This window comes from Balaenoptera physalus (assembly GCF_965194825.1).
Source record: "Balaenoptera physalus genome assembly, chromosome: 1".
NCBI classification, from domain to species: Eukaryota; Metazoa; Chordata; class Mammalia; order Artiodactyla; family Balaenopteridae; genus Balaenoptera; species Balaenoptera physalus.
This window is the reverse complement of record NC_138882.1, coordinates 190,233,497-190,238,845: the sequence shown is the minus strand read 5'-3', so window position 1 is coordinate 190,238,845 and position 5,349 is coordinate 190,233,497. Positions and strand designations below refer to the sequence as shown.

At 46.2% G+C, this 5,349-nt stretch overlaps 1 long non-coding RNA gene across 2 annotated transcripts; it reads left to right on the top strand.

Moving 5' to 3' along the window:
* Positions 1–626: 626 nt before the first annotated feature.
* Positions 627–4,501, top strand: LOC309664219. 2 transcript variants are annotated; one of them, XR_014265681.1, is made up of 5 exons: positions 627–1,271; positions 1,490–1,620; positions 2,241–2,340; positions 3,105–4,371; positions 4,487–4,501. It is a non-coding gene; the product is annotated as an uncharacterized lncRNA (long non-coding RNA). The 2 variants fall into 2 exon arrangements; XR_014265682.1 differs by lacking the exons at positions 1,490–1,620; positions 4,487–4,501 and having other exon boundaries at positions 3,105–3,681.
* The last annotated feature ends 848 nt before the right edge of the window (positions 4,502–5,349 follow it).

Sequence of the window (5,349 nt, the reverse complement as noted above, 5' to 3'; positions counted from 1 at the left end):
GTGGCAAAATGTTCCCAAGTGGAAAAGCTGGGCGAAGGTTTTGGGGAGATTTTTTGTAATGTTCTGGCAACTTTGTTTGAAATAAAATCCCCTTGTTTTAAAAAGACTACTTTGCGGAGAGTGCGAGACGCTAGCCGGACAGCGGTGGGTTAGCCCGCGCAGACTAAGCTTTGGAGAAGTTTGAGGCTGAAGAAAAGGAAAAGGAGGGCGCTGATCATTTGAAGGGTGGCATTTTTAAAAGATGGGGATCTGGGAGGAGGAAAAGGTGCTCGAGAATATTTTAGGGCTGAAACTACAGTCTCAGAGGAGGGAGAGGGGAAGGAGGGGGAGGGGGACACAGGAATGAGGGGGAGGGGCTGAAAAATGTGGGCTCGAGCCAGGGTCAGCCTTGGAGTGGAAGTGGGGGCCCTTTGGAAATTAGGGCCATTTACCCCCGTGGGAGTGAGGTGGGCCCCCCCTCAAGTCGGCCGCCGGAAGCGATTGCCCTTTTAAGGCGCGGGCAGCCGGAGGTGAGTCACGCGGGCCCGCCCCGTGGGCGTGCGCCGCCCGCCCCGCCCCCGCCGCCAGCGCGCCCCGCCCCCGCCCCCGCTCCCTCCGCCCCCCCGCCCCGCCCCCCCGCGAAAGGGGCCCCGGCGGTCGCGGCGCAGGAAGTGTGCTCTCGGCTCCGCTTCATTCCTTTCCCCTGAGCCAGGCGTCTTCGCGCCTTTATCAAAGTTATTTTTACGCGTTGAGAAATTTTCAAGTGAGCACTTGTGCGGTGGCACCTTCTCCTTGTCGCGGTTGGGCCTTGAAGAAATTCCCCGGCTTATTTATAGCCCGTGTTTATTTTTACTCAAGTCCTGAACTTGAGCCTCTAAAAGTAGTCTGAGCGGCGGCAGATCGGGAGGGAATCCTGGCTTTGCGACCACGGATCCAGTAACTGGGTCTGTTCTGTGACCTGGGGGAGCCCCCGCGGGGCCGAGAAGAGGGACAGACCCAAGTTCAGTGCCGGGCTAGGGGCGCTGCCGGAGACCCCGTGCAGGCAAAGAGCGACCTTGGCCATCCAGCCCCTCCCGCAGTGCACTTTAATCTCAACCCCCCACTCCAGGTGCAAAATCAGACCGCCCTCGTCCTCCCTTACTGGTTGTTCCCTTCTGAGATCGGATCAGTGGCATCAGACTTTTGAGGAAAGTGATGACTTAGGTTTCTCTTGACCCTGAAGCTCAGACTTACACATCCTCTTAGTCTCTTGGGAGCTCCATGCGGTGACGTGGAGCCCTTCACAGAAACAGGTAAGTTTCCTAAGCGGTAGGGAGTTACCCCTAGCAGGGTGGGGTGGGGTCCTTGAGGAGCTTTTCCCTCTCCACCCTCATATTTTCTGGGCCTGCTCTCAGCCAAGGAAAGAGCCACTTTAGGAATGGAAACAAGTCGAGGTGTGACATAAAGAATGGGTTTCAAAGCCACCACACGCGGGCCGCCTCGCATGTATTAACACAGTGAAATTTCCCAGAGGTTGTCCAGAGAGGGTGTGGATTTACAGTCCTGGAAGACAATTTTGACAAAAACTCCGGATTTGGCCTTGAACGTTCGGATTCCCTATGTGACTGGCTTGCTCGAGCCTGATGGAGCCCGCCTTTCAGGGTAATCTTTGGGGCTCATAATTCAGCGCTGAATAGACCCCATCTTGGTTCTTTTACATTCGCCTGGAGCAGTTAGACTTTCCATTATCTCTCATGAGTCAGGGCCTGTTGAATTTATTTTACATTTATTTTAATACAGTCCGGAGTTGGCTGAGGTCATCCTCATTCAGCTCCAGACTGTAAAACGCCATCAGGCCAGCAGTTCAATGTAAAAGAAAGGAACAGAGGATAGTGCTCTTTTGTTTGATTTTGCTTTTACTCTTCCCAGAAAATGGGTCTGTGGGTGGGAGCCCAGGGATAACAGACCTCTGGTCTGAGGCAGAGATTCTGCAGCTCCTAGTGACCGCTGGGGGCCCCTGCTTCCGGACCAGCAGCCTGGGAGCTGCCTGCCTGTGTTTTGTTTGCAGGTAGATGGATGGACGTGCAGAGGGCAGGAAAACCATTAAAAGAGAGGGTTGAAGCAGAAGACTTTCTGCCTAAACTGGCCTCCTGGTGGGAGGGCTCCCGCTAAGACCACCCTCAGCCTGGATGCGTTTAAACCCTCATGGTTCTGAAGCTTCGTAGCCGCCGCTGGCATGTTGTTAGGATTAGGTGTTTCATCTTTTAATTTCTACCCTGTAGGAGGGGAATGCCTACTTCAGTCAGCTGGATGCTGACCAAAAATGTCCCCCTTGTCCGGGCACTTGGTCCTGACCCAAGGTGCTGACCCATCCTAAAGCAGGTAGACAAACACCCGTTTTAAAATCTGATTTGAACTTTGGGTTATTGAAAACAGTGATTTCTTCTCTTGACTTTATTCCTTTATGCTTCATTAGTTTAAAGAGTTGTTTATTGAAAAGTTATGAAAATTGTGAAGCTCCTAAGAGCCAAAAGACAAAAAGTCTTTTGAATGTTGCAGTAGGTATAACTCTCTACTTTTAACTATCCAGTTTTCTGTGATTTCGGCCTGATTTGCTTATGTATGTACAGGCATACTTTTTATTGTCTTGCACGTTATTGTGATTAGCAGGTACTGCGGTTTTTCCAAATTGGAGGTTGTGGCAGCCCTGTGTCTAGCACGTCTGTCAGCACCATTTTTCTAGCAGCATTTGCTCACTTCTTGTCTCTGTGTCACATTTTGGTAGTTCTCTCAGTATTTCAAACTTTTTCATTATTATTATATTTATTGTGATGGTCTGTGATCAGAGATCTTTGATGTTACTTATACAAAAAGATTATAACTCCCTGAAGTCTCAGATGATGGTTAGCATTTTTTTTAACAAGAAAGTAATCAAGGTATACACATTGTTTTTTTAGACCTCATGCTATTGCACACTTAATAGATGACAATAAACATCACTTCATACGCGCTGGGAAGCCAAAAAACTTGTGTGACTTACTTTATGGGGATTTCACTTTATTGCAGTGGTCTAGAATGAAACCCACGATATCTCTGAGATATGCCTGTGATGAAATTAATTTCATTTTCCTCTTTTTATGCTTCAGGAGATGGGAAGAGTACGTTTAATGTGATTTCAAAAACATTGGGCTTTTGGAAGGAAACATTCTAAATAAGCATTGCTCTTCGTGGTCCTAGACATGAACGAATGCCGGTCTCAGCATCCATTAAAATTCATCAGCAACGGGACCGCAGAAGGTGGCCGGATCTGGAGTTGATGCTTTCTGTCCAGAACATACAAGACTGGCTGTGCAGAGGTGTCATGGGATGAAGGCACCTGGAAGGTCCCCTCTATTCACAGGGGTTCTAAAACCGAGCTTCTCAGGAAACCTAGAAATAAGATATTTTTTCCTCCTAAATGATTTTTAATAATGGCAGTCACATCAACCATAATTTATTTCAACCTCACTAGTTGCAAGTATGTAATAATTGACCTACCTGTTGTAAAGGAAGTTTTGCTGAGCAAGAAAGATCAGAGGGAAAACATCTAATTTATGTAACAGAAAAACATGTTTGTCTTGATTTTAGAAGCCCTCATTTGTATATTATTAATTTAATGTTTATTTAAATGATCCTTCTCTGTTCCCTAAATAAATCTGCCAGTGTCTTCAGGGGGCAAGATTCTATTTTCTCTCACTTTGGGTTTCTATAGTTTTGAGGGTAATGTAACTAAATTTCTTTTAAAATATTGAAGGGGATCAAAATATGTCATCCAAAAACACACCACTTTGGCATAAGGATTATTTTGAGCTGAAGGCAATTGAGAAAAAGCAGACACAGGAAAGGCAATCTGCCATCCCCGTATCTGCCTAAAAGCAGGTCATAAATTTCTCTGGTGAAGATGTTCTCCCCTCTCTCATACCAGGAAGGGAAGAGCAACCTTTATCACTGGAGATGGAGACGTCACCAAGATGAGTCTGCAGAAATAAAACCCTGCTTTATCTTACATTAGTTTCTCCGATATATTTACCTTCCCATGATTTACCACTCCTAGAAACCAAAACCCTTGTCTTCTGTCTTTTCCCTTCTCAAAAAATTTTTTGCCCTTTGTTAAAATGGTATACAAGCCCCCTGAGTTTAACCACTTCATTTCTTTTCTATGAAGTCCTCCATGTGTGTTAAAATTAAAATATTAACCCATACACATAAAAATTAAAAATATTAGCATCAAATAAAATTTGTATGCCTTTTCTCCTGTTAATCTAGCTTTTGTCCATCTAATTTGCAGATCCCAGCTACAGAACCTAAGAGGAAAGAGGAAAGAGGAGTTTTTTCTTCCCCAACAGTATTCTCTAATTAGACTAGTTAAAATAGGTGATCCTATAATTCAATCTGATCTGTATGATTTTATGATATGGATAATTAGTTTTGAGGAAGAAACATCCAATTTATTCACCATAACATGGAACCATTTGAAAATTCTTTCCAGATTTATTTGTGTCCTCCCCTGACACCCCAAGAATATCCATTTCCTGAGTCTGGAGACAAAGCAGATAAGAGATCCTGACTGCAGAGGTTCGAAATTTAAAACAACACAACTGTGAATATGCTCTTCTTCCATTTGCCAGGCAATTCACCACCTGGCTGCTCTCACTGGCTGTGCTAATTGGTCATGAGAAGGAAGTGGCTAATGGCTTCCTTGGAATGAGTGTGGGCGTGTGCTGGAGATGACCCAGAGCCTGAGAAGTAAATGCAGTTTAGCTTAGCAGTAAGCCAGGGAGAGCCCTCATTGTCACCTTCGTCATCGCCATCACCTCTGTCATCCTCCTTCTCTTCCTCCTCCTCCCCATCACCGTCATCCACTCCTCATACCTGCCCCTGTACACAGTGCCCGGCACCAAAGCAAGCACTTGACAAGCATCATCTCACAGTCACGCAGGATCAGAATCTTTCTTGGGATTCCATTCCTATCCAAAACATCATGATGACAGTTCCAGGGACAGACAGTGAGAAGTGTGCATCTTCCTGTCTCGAGTAGAGCAGCAAACGCAAGCTGGTTACTGGGTCCAAAGAGAAGACAAACCAGTTCAGGACCAGGTTTAGCTTCTTAGAAAGAAGAGTTCCCAGGAATAACTGAATCATTCATTCCGCAAAGATCTGGAACGCCTGTAAAGAACGGGGACTGTGCTGGGTGCTGGGGTTACAGGGATGAACCAGGCAGAGATGGTCCCGACCTCAGTCTTCCATTTCTAAACAGAACCAGTAGGAACAGAAGAAGCAGGCAGTCAAAGATTCTGATCCTCTCAAACCCAGGACAAGATCAAAGAGAGCAGACGACTGTGACGTCGAAGA